An 18,016-nucleotide genomic window follows, 5' to 3' on the forward strand; every position below is an offset into this window, starting at 1 on the left:
GTGCCCGTACGGCCGGAAACGCGTTTCCAGGCCGTACGGGCCCCGTTTCCCCAAAAAAATTACTTGTTTTTTAATTTTTTTTTTTTTCTAATTAGTTTTTAAATTTTTTTAGGGTTTCTAAGCTGTTCTAGAAACCATTTCTAAAGTTATAAAAGAGCAGTGCCTCTCATTCTCTCATCACACTATTCAACAAGGAGTTTCTCTTGGAGATTGGTAGTTGTTTCAGTAGCTGGTGTTTTGAGCAGTGAGCAAAGTACATTTCAGCAGCGGGAGAAAGAGATTTCAGCAGCAAGAGAAGGAGATTTCAGCAGGAGATTTCTGTAGCAGCAGATTTGGCTCAGCTACAGCCATATTTCTCTTCTCTTTTCTGGCATTTCCGGGTAGTTTCAAGCACAGAAAATTAATTTGGGTAAGCCACATTCATTTTGTTAGTTTTTTCTTACTATTTCTTCAATTTTTCTAGGGTTTATGCAGCTAAATTGCTGAAAAACGTTTTTTATTTATAGATTTGTTTTTTAAATTTATTTTTGCAGCAGATTTGGCTCAGCTACAGCCATATTTCTCCTCTTTTCTGGCATTTTAGGGTAGATTCAGCCACAGATAATTAATTTGGGTAAGCCACATTCATTTCTTAGTTTTTTTCTTACTATTTCTTTAATTTTTCTAGGGTTTATACAACCAAAAATATGAAAAACGTTTTTATTATTTACAGATTTGTTTTTTTAATTTATTTTTGCAGCAATGGCTTCCAGCCAAAGTGAAGCTGCAACTTCAAACCCTAGGGCCAACCCAAGGGCTGAATATTATCCTCTTTGGAGGCATGTGACGAAGCTTCAAAAATGTGGAGGTGGTGGCTCATGGGAATGGCGATGCACTCTTTGCAATAATACGTACAAGGGCTCCTACCCAAGAGTGAAGGCGCATCTGTTGCATGGAGGAGGACAGGGGATTCTGGGTTGCACAAAAACATCAGATCCGTTGGTAAGGAGGGCATATCAAAGAGAGCAAGATGAGGCGGATGGTACTAAGAGAAGGCATGATGAGCATACTCAGGCTACATCTAACATTGAGCCAAGGATTGTAGTTGAAGCAAGAAAGAGGAGAGCTGGTCACACTCAAGAACATGAACAAGCAGCACCCAAACATACCAGAGGCTCAGGGGCATCCCAATCAGTTCAGGATAGCAGAATTGCTAGATTGGTGAATGTGCAAGCAAGAGAAGAAGCTGATTCCAGAGTGGCCAGGTGCATTTATGCATGTGGTATCCCATTCAATGTTGTTCGCTCTCCTTACTGGCAAGATATGATAAGGGCAGTTAACAAAGCTCCTCAAGGGTACAAGGGGCCCAACTATGAGAAAGTCAGAACCCAGCTTCTCAAAAATGAGAAGGAACTTGTGGAGGATGTTTTAGCTCCAATTCGTTCTTCCTGGAGTAGCTCTGGGGTTACCATAGTCTCAGATGGTTGGACAGATATGAGGCGCAGACCATTGATAAATATCATTGCCACTTCCCCCAAAGGAGCAATGTTTATCAAGGCAGAAGACTGCTCAGGAGAGGTGAAAGATGCACAGTTCATTGCTGATGTTATTATAAAAGCTATTGAACAAATAGGGGCTAACAGGGTGGTGCAAGTTATCACGGATAATGCACCAGTTTGCAAAGCTGCAGGTTTAATTATTGAGGGGAGGTATGACCACATCTTTTGGACACCATGCATTGTCCATAATCTGAATCTGATCTTAGAGGAGATCGACAACAAAGTTTCCTGGATAAAGGAAGTCACAGGGGAAGCAAGGGAGATTATCAAATTCATCACCAACCACCACCAGTCTCAGGCCATATTTCGAGAGTACTCCAAATTGGAGTTGTTAAAAGTTGCTGAGACAAGATATGCCTCAAACTTCGTGATGTTGCGCCGCCTTGTTGAGGTTAAGCATGCATTAGTTTCTATGGTGGTGAGTCAACTTTGGATTGAGTGGAGACAAGCAGATTCAGAGCGGGGATCTATGGTGCGTAGATTGTGCCTTGATGAGGATTGGTGGAGCAAGGTAGATTTCTTGCTAAAGTTCACAACCCCTGCATTTGAGCTTCTCCGGAGTGCTGACACTGACCAACCTTTCTTGGGAGAGGTATATGATGGCATGGATTCCATGGTTGAGAAAACTATGGAAATCATTTCGCAGGAGTCTCCACAACTTCTGTTTGTTGATGATCATTTTGCTGGTTTGATCAAGAAAATCATTGTTGACAGGTGGAACAATTTCAATACACCATTGCACACTTTAGCACATGCTTTGAACCCCAAATTTTATGATGAGGAGCTTATTGCTAAAAGCAATGGGAAGAGGAAGGCACCCCATAAGGATAGAGAGGTGGCTACTGGGGTGAAAAAAGCACTAATGAGAATGTTTCCTTCTCATCTACATAGGGAGGTAAAGGAGGAATTTGCCAGTTTTGCTGTAGGAATAGATGATTATGCAGATATATCAGCTTTGGAGGAGAGAAGCACCATGAATCCAGTTAGGTGGTGGATTTGTCATGGAGCAAATGGTGTATCATTAATGCTTTATGATTGCACATATATATATTAATAATTTTTAAATGTTTTTAATATATATATATATATATATATATATATATATATATATATATATATATATATATTCGCGTTTCCCCGTTTCCAAAATTTGGGGAGGTCGCGTTTCGTTTCGCTTCCCCGTTTCCCCGTTTCGTGCAACTTAGTTTAGAACCTTCTAACCCAGTTTTATATTAATACCCATTAATATTTTATTTTTCTTAAGTTTAGACTTAGGAACTCCATTAAAAATATTAATTATTTTAATATCTCCTTAACCGGGTAGAATCTGCCCAAACCATTTCTTGGTCTTGGAGACCTCATGTGCTTTAGCCTCTCCACTTCATGGCTAGAGCACATTTGATGCTAACCCAAATCAACACTAAGTGGGCCTTAAGCCCTAGCCACAGGTCTAATAGGCCTTGCTGCCCTCTTTTCTAACCCTCTTCCTAGCCCTATCTTGTCCTCTTTCATCTCCGTGGTGTGTTTTGCAGAAAAATTGGGTAAAATTTTGTGTTTTCAGGTGTCATAGCTGTTGCAGAAAATTTGGGCAAGTTGGCTAGTTCCTTCAAGGCCTCAAGGCCTAAGGGTTTGATCTCTAAACCCTCTTACTCTCACTGTTTTGCTACAGCTATCTGAAAACTTCCTAACAGTGGTTAAAAATTCATATAAGTAACATATAACTCATCTATAAGTCATCTAAACAAATTGACAAAGAATTGCATGAGTTGGGCATTAACCATTTGGCATAGATCTACAAGTTTTGATGACTGTTATCTCTGTTATCTCTGCATCATAAGTTCTGATATAACAGTGGCAATTGCATCATAAAAAGGCTAACTGATTTCAAGATCTTGTGTTGGAAAAGTTGGTTTGACATTTGTGTTTCTATTGCTCACATTTGGCATACATATGCATCTCATACTTTGGATCTAACAGTGCTCTAAGCTAAAGGTTACTCACTGCTGTCATAAATTAGCTTACTGCTGTCCTAATTGCTCATCAAATGTCACTTGATATCATTAGAACATAAGTAACATAAGGCTTCTATTGTTTGTGCTCTAATAGTTCATTGTGGAAAAGCTTTGTTTCATTGTTTAAAGTGCTAATGTTTGTTGTCTTGTGAAGTTCCATAATCCTAATTGTGCACATAAGCTCACTCTCTAAAAGCAATTGACATTAATATCTTGATACATGGTTGAGTATCTTGTGTTACATCAATTGCCCTTTTAAATCTAATTGTCTCTATTAGTCTAATTGGCATTTGAAGTAACTTGTTCTAATTGTGAGAGCATTAAATTGTCCATCTCTTAAGTGTTTAACATCATTGGCATCTAAGATCTAAATATTCTTAACTTAAGGAGTGGTGAATCTAATTGAAATCGTTTGGAAAGCTTCTAATTTTGTAAGAGCATTATCTCTTTTGAGTAATCATCATTGGCTAATTGTCTTAAGTTAATAAGTGCTTCATATTGTGGATCTTTGGCATATTGGTAAATTTTTCCTTTAAGAGCATTTATCTTGCGATTATCTCGTCATTTACACTTAAGCAATTGTATCATGGATATATCTTGTACCTTGTAGGCACTCGTTAAATTGGCACATACTCTTGTGCTTGAAATTGTCTCTTTTTCCATTGCTAAGTACTTATTGTCATAACTTAAGATTAATCGTAACCAAAGTTATCATGTCCCTTCCTAAATTAATTTGGAACAAGACTAATTATTGCATTTTTGGGGCCAATTTTGAAGATAGTAGGGCCCATTCAATTTTTATTAGGAGATTAGACTTAGGATAAGTTATTTTGTTGTGATTAAATTACACATGGGGACCACCCAGACTAGAAAATATGCAGTCCCTAGTTTGGTTTGCATGGAGGTGGTTAAGTGAGGGCCCACAATGGAGGTAAAATTGGAGGGGAAAGTGCTCCACAAAATCTATATAAGGAAGACAACACTCCTCATTTCAATCATCTTTTTGGTAATATTGATTTCTCTTTGGTCGCTTGAGCTGCTTAGCCAAGTCACTTGCTATTCAGCACGAGTTCTTCAGGCGAAGAGCTCACCCTTTCTTCGGGGGACTTCGAGTGCCACCCTAGGAAGGATTTCTTTCATTTCTCCAGGAGGATGATCTCAGTGCGATTCCCAACGATTGCATCCATCTCCAGGTGGTGCGTATCATTGGAGGATGCAGTAAACAAGAGGTCGAGTTTACTTGTGGCTTCTTGCAAAGGAGTTTGGGTGAAGGATTTTTCGGAGAGGAGGCATAGAAGGATTGTTGGCATTTGGGAGAAGTTTTGGAGTTGGAGGAGTGTGCTACTTTGCAAGGTGATTTTCGCACTTTCTGGACCAGCGCAGAGGCAACATTGGGTGTTCACGTGGAGGGTTGTTAAAATTGGCAACTAGGGCCAAACTCCATGTGGGTCATCTTATTTATGGTAGCTGATATTTTTCTTGGATCCCTCTCATCGAGAGGTGTAAGATTGATTTAAAGATCATCCGATTCCGATAAGTATTCATGGAGATATGAATTTATTTGTATTATGGGACAATTCGTCAAGGTCGGCCAGCAACCAAATAACCCCCACGTATGCTCAACATTTTAGTATAAAAGGAGGTGACTTGATAGTCATTTCAACGCACACTTCACTCTTGATTTCTCTGCACTTGTTTTGGGTTTTAGTGGAAGAGAAGTCTAAGAGGAGGAAGCCCCAGATGCAGGAGGAAAGGAGCCTAAGCATGGAGTCTAAACGCAGTCCTAACAGAGCCCTAGCTCATGATAGCTCTATGCATGACCTAGATCTCGGACGCAGTCATGTTGTGAAGATGCTGTAATCCTCTATGCTATCAAGGAAGACAACCTCATCTAATACGCTGTCCCAAGGATGACCCTAACTATGGTAAAGAGGCTCCCTAACTCGCTGTCTAAAGGATGCCCTACCGCAGTCAACAGAGGCTACTTAGCCATAGTTAAGAAGGGAGCTGCTTAGAGGTTTTCACCTACATGCAGGTTGAGTATGAAGAGGTAAGACCGCAGGTCTGTTGGTGTAAGGTTTATGGACATGTATCTTTCTTTTGAGCAGGACATGAACATTGGAAAGGGTTGGGTAGGCCGCAGGCCTCAACACCCCAAATCAGGGCATGTGTAGGTCTGTTTGAGGGTAGTAATGTACTCAGATCAGCAATGTGGAGGCGGAGGAGACTTGTGGAGGAAGCCGCAACTGTTTAAGGGACTGTGTGGGTATATTTTTGGGCTAACATGGGCCACAGTGATGCCCTAACCAGAACACAGCCATAACAACATAGGTACATGGTGCAACAATGGTACATGGGACAACAATGGTACATGGTGCAACATTGGTACAGCCATGGGAGCAACAATGAGTACATGTTGTACAGTGCAACATAGTGCACATAGGAGCAGCAATGCATAACATGTTGTACAGTGCAGTGTAGTGCACATAGGAGCAGCAATGCATAGCATGATGTACAGTGCAACATAGTGCACACAGTAAGCAGTGATAGTGCAGCATGGTGTAGATCAGTGTTGCTGGACATTGGTGCAACGATGGGGCAGCATGGTAATGATGGACATATAGCAGAGCAAGAATGTATTACAGCACCAAGATGATGAGGTATTACAACAACAGGATGATGAGATATTGTAGCATGCATTTGGGTGTAGCATAGTGCAATGAACAGCTTAGCATAATGCAACAATATAGTGATGGGTATAGTCATGATTGGTGAAGCATGATGAGATGCAACACAGTGATGATGGGTGCAGCATGGTGCAACATAGTGAAGTGCAGCATGATGATGAGCTGCAACACAATTATAGGTGTAGCATGGTGATGGAGTCACCTTGGAGAATCAGTTGAAGCAACAAGTCCTCAACTAAGTTCAGCTACCTCATGTATCATCCTCTTAGAGATGATCTATGCTCTTATTTAGATAAGTCAAAGTATTGACTTCTGTTGTATATGTACTCTCTCTCCCTCTCTGCTGAACTATTGAAGAACATATAAGAAGAATTGATCAAGGGTTTCCCCACATTGGGGTTTGTCCCTGGCTAGCGCTACATCTTGTGTCCTCTTGTCTTGGCTTGTCTTCTGCGATTTATGTTTATGTTCTATCTACAATTTACTATTATGCTGATGTGATTGCTGATCTGGAAAAGATATTGAGCTAACTGTGAAAATTGAAATAAATTGCTCTAAGCATAGAACATATCTAAAACTAACATGGTATCAGAGGTGAGGTGAAGACAAAGCCCAAGCAAGAGTGAAAGAGCAATCACCGAAGACAGTTGGGAAATGACAAAAGGCTCAATGGATTCCTCATCCCTCCTCAAATTCACCAAGGGTAAAGTCGAAGCAGAGAATATTATTAGAATGGTGCAGCGGAAGCTTCTGATGGCCTACCTAAAGATCACTTCAATGGGAAGTCCGGATCTAAGGGTGGAAGGAAAGGCAGATGCCTTGCTTGTAATAAGTTCGACCATTATGTGAAGGAGTGTCCGAATAGTAGGGACACATTACTTGATGATGATAACAATCATTCCAGGGGCATCTTCAATGATTGAAGGAATGACAAGTAATGCAGGTCATCAAGGAAATAGCCTACTCTTCAAAGAAAGCAAGGAACCCCAGGTATGAAGAATCAAATGTTGTTTCCGATAAGATAAAGAAGCATTATCTTATATTGTCCCTCTCCTCCAGACTCTTTGGGAATTTGGCTTATTGATTGTAGTGCTTAAAGGCACTTTATCGGATAGAGGGTTGCTCTCTCTAAATTGGTAGAGATGGAAACAATCGTGGAATTATACATGGAGTCAATGCCACCTATCCCGGAAAGGGTGTAGGGAATGTTACCCCTCAATTGAATGAGGGTAACTTGATTCATTTACAAGAATCTGTTTTATGTACATGATCACAAGAAGAACCTAGTGTCCATTTTGGCAATGGAAGTCAAAGGTTTCAAGGTGGTATTCATCGATGGAAAGGTACGCGTTTAAAAAAAATAGAACTTTCAAAGATGCTTTTATCCTTGAGTTCAAGATTTGCAATTTGTATCAAGTTGCCAGAAGTCCATTGGGGACCATGTCAGTTGACACATCTCATCTATAGCACCGGAGGTCTGCTTATTATGGGGCCCTACCCGATGTGAGTCAAATGGTGACTGTTGTCGCGCAGATTAGCACAACAATGCTCAGACCGGGGGCTGTCACTCTGATCCCCGTTCTCTCCGTTTAAGCCTGTCTCCCGCGGCTAAGGGGCGTAGACCCTGTGAGATAATGAAGACCAACTGCCTAACAGTTGGTTGGGAGACACGAGATACGATATAAAAGCACTTGAAAGATTTAATTAATTGAGCAGACCAGTGCCTTAAGAGACTGATGTAGAAACGATTACCTTTTAAATGATATAGAAACATGGACCATGAACAGCAACCATTTATCATCAGCGAAATCACATGACCAAAACGATATCCAGCAATTGAAAACCTCGAAAAGATGAATGCTTAAAATCACCACGAGAATCGTAAATTATTAACCAGATATCATATTTCGCATCTCGGCTTGAAAATTTTAGATCTCAGCATGAAAGATGATAAATCCCAAAAATGACTGGATCTGACGAAGAGAACTTTCCACAATATATATATATTTATTTTTTATTTTTATTTTTTTTTTTTTTTTTATATTATAAAAATCTAAAAAAAAGAAAAATCTAAAACTAAAATCTAACATAACCTAAAAAATCAAATATCTAAATTTAAAAGCTAATCAAAATATATATATATATATATATATATATATATATATTTTTTTTTTTTAATTTTTTTATTAAACAAAATCTAAAAAATAAAAAGCAAATCTAAAGAAATAAATCTAAAACTAAACTATTTTTTTTTTTTTTTTTAATTTAATTTTATTTTATTTTATATTTTATATTTTTTTTAAAATGCATGATAAAACATTAAATTTAAAATAAAAAATATAAACCAAAATCTGACTAAATTTAAATCTAAGAACTAAACATTAAAAAATTATTTTAAATATAGACAAAAAGAAAATCTAAAATGAAAACAAACAAAACTAACTCTAAACTATTGCTAACCTACGCTTAACACTTTTTTATTTTATTTTATATTTTATTTAAAATACAATTCTAAAATCTAAATGAAAATCAAATCGAAACTCTATAAAACTTACCCTAAACTATGCTATAACCTACGTAAGTGAAAAAAAACGCTTATCTGAATCTTAATCGGGCCGAGGTGACTTACGCATGAATCGAAGTGGGTTTTTTCGAAACCAAAGGAAAATTCCACTGCGCATAGAGCAGAAACCCACGACCAAGACAGCGGCACAAATTTGAAATCGATTACCAAATTACCTGGAAGACAGATACGCAGGCTCTTGAAAATATTATCTTGCTGGTTTGACGTGATGATCTGCGGTGATTGATTTTTCGATGCCCGGATGATAACAATTGCAGCTTCCAGCGAATCAAACGACGGTGACTTTGAAAGAAAATGCGTGGGTATCTTCCGGTCGATGGCCAAAGTGCGGGTTCATCCCAATGGCTGCGTTTGTAATGATAAAACGTATTTACTTACAGTGTGTTTTGCAAGAGATCTTTTCCCTTTTATGCACAGGTCGAAGCCGCTCGCGTTATAAAGATCAACTGGCCTGCGTGGAATGTTGAGACGGCAGTGAGATCAGCAGATTTACACAGGTCGACAGTGTCGATATTTCACGCGTACAATGCCACTGATCCGCAGATAATGGTGAGGAAACGCATTTTTTGTTTTCGATGGAGAAATCTGAGCGCTGAGCAGATCTATTGAATCGATCTGGTGCGGTGGCTTGAGATCGATCTCTTGCGGATAGTGAATAAATTGCCCAGCGTTAAATCTCTGTTGCTTTCGGATTTACGTTGATTCGGTTGTTGAAGCCAGTTTGGGAATACGCATGACCCTTGGATCTGATTTCTGTGCAACGACTGTGTCTCGCCAACTGATTGCAAAACGATGCAGCTAGTGATGGAATAGGAGGGAGCAGCGAAACTGTGTCATGTGCCCTCAGATCGATATTTGGTGTTTGCTTCTGCCACCTGAAATCACCCCAAAAATAGTATGTACATAAAAACAAATTCAAAACCCTAAGAAAACCTGATCTAAGCAAAACTAAAATTGAAACCCTAGATCATAAGAAATTTAAACCCTAAAACAGCTGATTAATGTACAAATTTGCCCCCTTAATAGCCAGGTCTGGCAATAAGCACGGAAAATATCTAAAGAATAGAAATTTCAGATTGTCACTATGAAAGACTTCAGAAAATCTCTCATGCAGATCAGAAAAATAAAACCGAATGATAGACCCAGGATCAAATCCACTGGGCTCAGCAGAAAACGCTTGTGGGAGTTGGCTGGTTCAGCCGAGAACTTCCCCGATCGCCCACAAATTTCCTTCAGAAAATGTTTTCTGCACAGCTCAAAACAACCGTCAACAAAGAGGGCAAAAATGCTGCTAGATCTCAAACAGTAATGGAGATACCTGCCATTACTTCAGAAACCCTAACAGCACCCAAACCCCAGCAAGTGAACAAGATACCTGTGCTCACAATACTCTACGAAAAGCTATTATTAATGGCTGAAAATAACATATGCAGAAAATGAAATGATCTCACAGCATTCCAAGAGAGTAACACCAGCAAGATATGGACCCCAAAGTCTTCCTTTATTGACCAGAAACAGATTTACAAGAGAGCTTCTTCAGTATCTGACTCACAGATCGAATGATCTGAAAAAGACTCCTAGCACCCTATTTAAAGAAAATGATCCAACGGCTAGTTCGATTGATCCATGTAGAAATGATCTCGACCGTTGATGAGGATCAAGACATCTCTTAATCTCATCCGTCGATTTATTCACCTAAAATATTATTATTTTATTAGTTAGGGTTTTATTATTTTTATTATTTTTTATTTATTTTATTTTTTTAATTTTTTTATTATTTTATTATTTTATTTCATTTTTTTTTTTAAATGGATCATCGAACTAAACCTTTGGAAACATCACCTAGGACCTAGGACTTAGGACTCACGAGGGGATTTAAAACATTTTTCGACCCTCAAGGCACATTACATCATGACTTTTACAACTTACATCTCAAGGGGACAAGCCCGCTTAACACAGACCCTCATCAATCACCCAGTTCTGCGACACAACTATAATCTAGCAGATTAACACACTAGGATTCTCCTAAAGTTCTAATGACAAAATGCATCCCGGCTTTGGGGTCAGGTTTGAAAGAAAACTCTGCCGATCCATGGATCGGTGAGACAAAAAACCTTCCGGGACATAGATTATCATAGAAAGTTAGGTCCACCTATACATGACTCTGATCTGCTTAGATTATTTACAATTCATACATGCAGACTGGGTTTACAATTGAAATGATCAAGCTGCTGATGACTGCTGGATGGCACGGACACGCTGATCAGGTGCTGCCCCTTTCTTGCAAAGAAAAAGGGGGGGTATTGTATGGGTAGTTGACCAGTAGAGGTCAACATCTGGCTCTACTTGGGGACACGTTGCTGCTTGCAGGAATGTGAGAATCCAGAATCTGCAACCATACAACACAAAAATAAGTAGCGTCCATCCAAAAATCATCGTATAACATTAAGCACAGGAAAGATAAAAGCTCTTCATTTATTGACTATCTAAAGCAGAAACAAAAATGCGGAAAAAACAAGGAGTAGGGTTAGAAATACGATACAAAGGATGCCCTACGGCATCAGATGTGTTCAATATAGTGCATACTGAGCATTTGCCTGCTTTCAGGCAAATCTGTGGGCTGCTTGTCGGATGTGCCATGTCCAATTTTGCATATGGTAGGACTTTTTCCTATCCGAAAATCAAGCTGCTCACGGCCGTCTGATGTATCAAATCTTCGTCTTATCTTCTTTCTCTTGCGCTTCTTCTTTCTGGCTGGTTGAATTACTGATGACCTGGTACTTTCTGTTTCAAAGCTATCAGATGAAGTATGTAAGAGATGCGTGCTATGTCTTTCTTCATCTTGCATCTGATCTTTATCATTCTTAAGTCTGTCTGGATCACCCTCAATCAACCATCTTTCAATCGAATCAACAACCTCCCAATAATAAGATGAATCTTGTTGCAGCAAATGAGAAGACTCCTGATCTATTGATGTTTGTTGGTTTCTCTTATCCTCTGCCAGTTGCTGAAACCTTTGAACTTGTATTTTAATGGCATCCATCTGACTAGAGTGTTCAACCTTTGTAGCACTGATTTGTCTGGCATGGTGTTCTTGCATGTCTTTTATTACTTTAACATTCTTTTCCTTTATGTCCATCAAGCAATGCTGCATAAAATTTATTTCTTCTTTATGATTTGCTTGCATGTCAGCCACTTGATTATTATGATTGAACGTCATGATAGTTATTTCCTCATCCATAGTTAATAACTTGTTTTGCATAGAGTCAATTTCCTTATCATGATCAGCTTTCATGGTCACCATATTTTCCTCTAAGACTGACAACCTGCTTTGCATGATTCTAATTTCTGTGTCATGATTAATCTTCATGGCCTCAATTTCTTTAGCATGATGATTTTGCGTGACCTCAATCTCCCTAATACGTTTCTCCAGGTGAGTGCATAAAGTTTTCACATCATTGACATAATTAGTTTGATTGTTTTCCATATTTCTTACCAGCATCATTAGATCTAATAAAATTTTCTTTTGCTCTTCCCTTTCATTGTCATTTGTCCCTGATTTTTCACTACCATGAACTTGATGTGCAATATTTTCGGTGGATGACATATTCTGACATGAAGAATCATCCTGGGATCTTTCAGCTGGACCTCCTATCAAATTACTTTCATTCTGTTTCACAATTTTAGAGGTAGAAGGCAAGCTGTTTGGATAACCATATCTATCTTCAAAAGCATTGATAATATCAACCAAAGAAGTGAAAGATTCCTTAGGAAAACTGTTAAACCAATTCAAAGCATCATCTTCTAAAGAAAGGACAAATAGACGCATTTTGATATCGTCATGATTAAACTGAGGGGATCTGCAATATATGATCATGATGCGAATAAACAAGTCAATATGCCTTTTAGCAGCGATTGGATCACCATCTGAAAAAATAGGTAATTCAGGAAGGGCCTCCTCCGGAAAATCATGGAGACGATGAGTAAAACGACATGGTTTACATGAATAATCCATGATGAACAATAAGGGATGATAGAACTAGATCTTTGCTCAAGAAAATCAAAAGATGAAAGAAGTGGAGTCGCCACTTGAACAATAAATCTGATTCTAAGATCCGAGAAGCAATCAACAAACAGATATGCGGTAGGCTTCTTGTCTGGGAAAAATAAGAAAATGGAGTCGCCACCCAAACAAGAAACAAACCCAAGAGATGCTGCTGATATGGGATGAAAAGATGCCAAAATATTGAATCTGCCAGCTCAAATGAGAGATGAGAAGATGAGAAGATGAATGTCGATGAAAATCCAGGAACAGAAAAACTCCGTCCCCGGCAACGGTGCCAAAAAATGTTGGCGTTGCCGGCTCAAATGAATGATAAAAAGATGAACGATGAATGATGAAAAGTCGTTGAAACACCAAGGACAGAAAAACTCTATCCCCGGCAACGGCGCCAAAAAATGTTGTCGCGCAGATTAGCACGACAACGCTCAGACCGGGGGCTGTCACTCTGATCCCCGGTCTCTCCGTTTAAGCCTGTCTCCCGCGGCTAAGGGGGGTAGACCCTGTGAGATAATGAAGACCAACTGCCTAACAGTTGGTTGGGAGACACGAGATACGATATAAAAGCACTTGAAAGATTTAATTAATTGAGCAGACCAGTGCCTTAAGAGACTGATGTAGAAACGATTACTTTTTAAATGATATAGAAACATGGACCATGAACAGCAACCATTTATCATCAGCTAAATCACATGACCAAAACGATATCCAGCAATTGAAAACCTCGAAAAGATGAATGCTTAAAATCACCACGAGAATCGTAAATTATTAACCAGATATCATATTTCGCATCTCGGCTTGAAAATTTTAGATCTCAGCATGAAAGATGATAAATCCCGAAAATGACTGGATCTGACGAAGAGAACTTTCCACAATATATATATATTTATTTTTTATTTTTATTTATTTATTTATTTTTTTTATATTATAAAAATCTAAAACTAAAATCTAACATAACCTAAAAAATCAAATATCTAAATTTAAAAGCTAATCAAAATAATTTTTTTTTTTTTTTTTTTTTATTTTTTAAAACAAAATCTAAAAAATAAAAAGCAAATCTAAAGAAATAAATCTAAAACTAAACTAATTTTTTTTTTTTTTTTAATTTTATTTTATTTTATTTTTTATTTTTTATTTTTTTTAAAATGCATGATAAAACATTAAATTTAAAATAAAAAATATAAACCAAAATCTGACTAAATTTAAATCTAAGAACTAAACATTAAAAAATTATTTTAAATATAGACAAAAAGAAAATCTAAAATGAAAACAAACAAAACTAACTCTAAACTATTGCTAACCTACGCTTAACCCTTTTTTATTTTATTTTATATTTTATTTAAAATACAATTCTAAAATCTAAATGAAAATCAAATCGAAACTCTATAAAACTTACCCTAAACTATGCTATAACCTACGTAAGTGAAAAAAAACGCTTATCTGAATCTTAATCGGGCCGAGGTGACTTACGCATGAATCGAAGTGGGTTTTTTCGAAACCAAAGGAAAATTCCACTGCGCATAGAGCAGAAACCCACGACCAAGACAGCGGCACAAATTTGAAATCGATTACCAAATTACCTGGAAGACAGATATGCAGGCTCTTGAAAATATTATCTTGCTGGTTTGACGTGATGATCTGCGGTGATTGATTTTTCGATGCCCGGATGATAACAATTGCAGCTTCCAGCGAATCAAACGACGGTGACTTTGAAAGAAAATGCGTGGGTATCTTCCGGTCGATGGCCAAAGTGTGGGTTCATCCCAATGGCTGCGTTTGTAATGATAAAACGTATTTACTTACAGTGTGTTTTGCAAGAGATCTTTTCCCTTTTATGCACAGGTCGAAGCCGCTCGCGTTATAAAGATCAACTGGCCTGCGTGGAATGTTGAGACGGCAGTGAGATCAGCAGATTTACACAGGTCGACAGTGTCGATATTTCACGTGTACAATGCCACTGATCCGCAGATAGTGGTGAGGAAACGCATTTTTTGTTTTCGATGGAGAAATATGAGCACTGAGCAGATCTATTGAATCGATCTGGTGCGGTGGCTTGAGATCGATCTCTTGCGGATAGTGAATAAATTGCCCAGCGTTAAATCTCTGTTGTTTTCGGATTTATGTGGATTCGGTTGTTGAAGCCAATTTGGGAATACGCATGACCCTTGGATCTGATTTCTGTGCAACGACTGTGTCTCGCCAACTGATTGCAAAGCGATGCAGCTAGTGATGGAATAGGGGGGAGCAGCGAAACTGTGTCATGTGCCCTCAGATCGATATTTAGTGTTTGCTTCTGCCACCTGAAATCACCCCAAAAATAGTATGTACATAAAAACAAATTCAAAACCCTAAGAAAACCTGATCTAAGCAAAACTAAAATTGAAACCCTAGATCATAAGAAATTTAAACCCTAAAACAGCTGATTAATGTACAAATTTGGCCCCTTAATAGCCAGGTCTGGCAATAAGCACGGAAAATATCTAAAGAATAGAAATTTCAGATTGTCACTATGAAAGACTTCAGAAAATCTCTCATGCAGATCAGAAAAATAAAACCGAATGATAGACCCAGGATCAAATCCACTGGGCTCAGCAGAAAACGCTTGTGGGAGTTGGCTGGTTCAGCCGAGAACTTCCCCGATCGCCCACAAATTTCCTTCAGAAAATGTTTTCTGCACAGCTCAAAACAACCGTCAACAAAGAGGGCAAAAATGCTGCTAGATCTCAAACAGTAATGGAGATACCTGCCATTACTTCAGAAACCCTAACAGCACCCAAACCCCAGCAAGTGAACAAGATACCTGTGCTCACAATACTCTACGAAAAGCTATTATTAATGGCTGAAAATAACATATGCAGAAAATGAAATGATCTCACAGCATTCCAAGAGAGTAACACCAGCAAGATATGGACCCCAAAGTCTTCCTTTATTGACCAGAAACAGATTTACAAGAGAGCTTCTTCAGTATCTGACTCACAGATCGAATGATCTGAAAAAGACTCCTAGCACCCTATTTAAAGAAAATGATCCAACGGCTAGTTCGATTGATCCATGTAGAAATGATCTCGACCGTTGATGAGGATCAAGACATCTCTTGATCTCATCCGTCGATTTATTCACCTAAAATATTATTATTTTATTAGTTAGGGTTTTATTATTTTTATTTTTTTTATTATTTATTATTTTTTATTTATTTCATTTTTTTAATTTTTTTAATTTTTTTTATTATTTTATTATTTTATTTCATTTTTTTTTTAAATGGATCATCGAACTAAACCTTTGGAAACATCACCTAGGACCTAGGACTTAGGACTCACGAGGGGATTTAAAACATTTTTCGACCCTCAAGACACATTACATCATGACTTTTACAACTTACATCTCAAGGGGACAACCCCGCTTAACACAGACCCTCATCAATCACCCAGTTCTGCGACACAACTATAATCTAGCAGATTAACACACTAGGATTCTCCTAAAGTTCTAATGACAAAATGCATCCCGGCTTTGGGGTCAGGTTTGAAGGAAAACTCTGCCGATCCATGGATCGGTGAGACAAAAAACCTTCCGGGACATAGATTATCATAGAAAGTTAGGTCCACCTATACATGACTCTGATCTGCTTAGATTATTTACAATTCATACATGCAGACTGGGTTTACAATTGAAATGATCAAGCTGCTGATGACTGCTGGATGGCACGGACACGCTGATCAGGTGCTGCCCCTTTCTTGCAAAGAAAAAGGGGGGGTATTGTATGGGTAGTTGACCAGTAGAGGTCAACAGGTGACAAGGATGCCTGAATTCAAGAAGAGCATGAAGGTACATGTCCGAGATGTACTGAAAGAAAATCTTACAAGGGGACTATTCCCGTCATGTAGTAGGTCCACAGGTATGGAACAACCCAAGGGGTTTGAGATTCATGATTGGGAATCTCATGTATGTAGGTGGAAGAAAGCCCTCTATGGCTTGAAGCAAAACACCCCGGGCTTAATATGAGAGGATTGATAGCTATCTGATGAAGCTGAGATACAATTGGAGTGAAGCCGATCCAAACCATTGCTTGAAGGTTGTGGATGATAGACCTCTCATACTGGCACCTTCTAAGGACGACCTCTTTCTGACAGGTGCAGACCCTTTCATTTGCAAAAGTAAGAGGGATTTGGATTTCGGATTTGGAATGGTGAACTGCAAGCCCATGACTACCTCAATGGGTCTTAACTTTCAGAAGTTATGTGGTAAGGATGCCTGACCTGATTTGGGAAATGCCATAAACTCATTCTAGCATTGATGTTCTTGGTGAACTCTCGTCTGGATATATGTTTTGTAGTTAGCATGTTGAGCTCATATATGGTTGAGCCTCACTAGGTTGGTGCCAAGAATCTTATGAGATATCTGCAGGGCACAATCTCTCATGGATTGAGATACATTGCCAAAAATGTGAAGTTGCATGATTATTCGAATGCTGACTGGGTAGGCAGTGTGGAGGATTGCAAGAGCACTTCTGAGTGCTGGTTCTCTTTGGGTTTTGCTTCGATATCCTAGATGGGCAAGAAGTAGAAGACGGTTGCTTTGAGCACCGCTGAGATTGAATACATAGCTACAAGTATGACCTCGTGTGAAGCTGCTTGGTTGGGAAGCTCTTCAGTGAGTTGTTTGACACATGATGGATACCATCGTGATCTTCCGTGACAACTAGAGGGGAATTCGACTGTTGAGGAATCCCGTGTGTTATGATCGCTCCAAGCATATAGACATCAGGTACCACTCTATCTGGGATATGGTACATCGATGAGCAAGAAGGCTCCATCGCATTGGGACTGATGTGCAGGTCGCAGAAATTCTGTTGAAGCCCCAGGGAAAGGTCAAATTTGTGACTTTCCAAAACGACTTGGAGTCGTTGAGAGACCCTCTTATGAGGGTCCTGTATGATGCATGCATTGAGCTTTGGGAGCTCCATGGGGGCTTGTGGTACTTCTTGGAGCAACAAGCGACCATAGGGAGACTCACCCTCTCCTAGTGGTGCATTGTGTACAGGGTGAATGGTTCAGCCTTCTCCTGTGATACCCCATGGCAACTTGTGGGCAGGATGAGTGGTTCTCCTTCCGAGGCATCCTACTCATGCAGTTTGGGAC

General features: G+C 38.9%; 1 protein-coding gene across 9 annotated transcripts in view; it reads left to right on the forward strand.

Annotated features, from left to right (window-relative positions):
• Positions 1-18,016, forward strand: part of LOC149205269 (uncharacterized) — a 525,377-nt gene that overhangs the window by 263,497 nt on the left and 243,864 nt on the right. The window lies entirely within an intron of this gene.

The sequence above is a fragment of the Pinus tabuliformis genome, chromosome 1_2 (genome assembly GCF_031772625.1).
Source record: "Pinus tabuliformis cultivar Carrire ecotype Pingquan chromosome 1_2, CPIR1, whole genome shotgun sequence".
NCBI lineage: Eukaryota > Viridiplantae > Streptophyta > Pinopsida > Pinales > Pinaceae > Pinus > Pinus tabuliformis.